A 1,602-nucleotide genomic window follows, 5' to 3' on the forward strand; every position below is an offset into this window, starting at 1 on the left:
ACATGGACTAACTATAAAACATTATTCTTAGCAAATGTAGTCAATTTTCAAAGATGAATATTTAATCACACCATTATTATAAGGAAAAACAAAGAAAAAGGAACAGTTTATACACCAAGAGACAAGACTTTCATGACTATGAGCAGGCTAGGGTTGGGATGGGAACAGGAAGGGGAGGGAGAGAAGGAGGGAGGGAGAAAGGATGGGGGGGGAGGAAAAGAAAGAAACACATTTCTGTAGCGTTTAATGGGCCATCCCTGTTGGTTTCGTTTCTTGAGATGGTCTGTGTAAATATACACAGTATGTTTCTTAAAAAGTAAAAAAAAAAATCCCTCCAAGTTCCTTACCCCTCAGACCTAAACAGGGGTCTGAGTGGCTATTTAAAAAAGGAAGACAAGTAGAACTACAAAGTGTTTGCAGCCTTTAGAAACAAACAAGCTCCTCTGAAACACACCCGCAGAGACAGAGGTGAGCTCCTAGAGCCCACACATGCAACCGCCAGTGAGATGCTCACACAGCAGCGACATGCTGGCTCAGGGACAACAAGTCTGAATACGGGCCACATGGAAAATAAGACAGGATGGATCAAGCCAGTTACTAAAGTACAGAGATGGAACTGCCTGATAAGGGAATCAAGCAAATGATATTTAGGCACCATCAATAAATCGAGAGGAAAATAAAGAAAGCTACACACAAATTTGGTATATATATATGGTTATGTTTGAGTATCTATATATATATAAATATATATACCAAAGGTCTAAGAGGTGCTACATGACTAGATGCCACCCCATGTTCACTGCCGCATGATTCACAATAGCAAAGCAATGGAAACCACTGGAAGGACTGTCAGCGGAAGAATGCATACACAAGCAACAGTGCTACACACAACGGACTACTTACTACCCAAAGTAAAAGAATAATGATGGATCTGTGAACCACCTCATAAAATAGATAGATGAACCTGGGGGAATATCACACTGAGTGAAATGAATCAATCACAAAAAGACAAGTACATTGTTTTAAGAAACCACCATTGTAAAAAAATTCAAGAAAAGGATCTATCTATCTATCTATCTATCTATATATCTATATATATATACATATATTGGATGACTACCAGAGGTGAGAGGGGAAGGAAGGGTCAATGACTGCCTAGAGTGTGGGCAAGTATTGCCTTGGGTGAACGAGAAGGCAATGCCCAATAAGAATGAAGTCAGCACAAGTGATGGAAGCACAGGAAGACACGAAGAAGACTGCAAGTAGAGTACGGGTTTGGGGGCAGGAGGGACTACAGTGGGGGGTGTAAAAGGGAGATGATGTCAAGGAGTCCAGGAAGAAGAATGTTTGGAAACAATTGTGCAATACTACTTGGCGTGATTGGTTGAACTATGGAATGATACTATATATGTATTAACTCTCAATTTATAATGATTCTTTTTAAAAAGAGTGCAGGATTAAAAACAACAGAGGAAAATACCACTATATACACAATCCTGCGATCTTGTTAGGTGTCACTGGTTCAGTTCTGACTCATAGCGATCCTATGTACCCAGAGAGAAAAAGTGCCTGGTCCAGCACCATCCTCATAATTGGTTATGT

The sequence above is a fragment of the Tenrec ecaudatus genome, chromosome 1 (assembly GCF_050624435.1).
Source record: "Tenrec ecaudatus isolate mTenEca1 chromosome 1, mTenEca1.hap1, whole genome shotgun sequence".
NCBI classification, from domain to species: domain Eukaryota; kingdom Metazoa; phylum Chordata; class Mammalia; order Afrosoricida; family Tenrecidae; genus Tenrec; species Tenrec ecaudatus.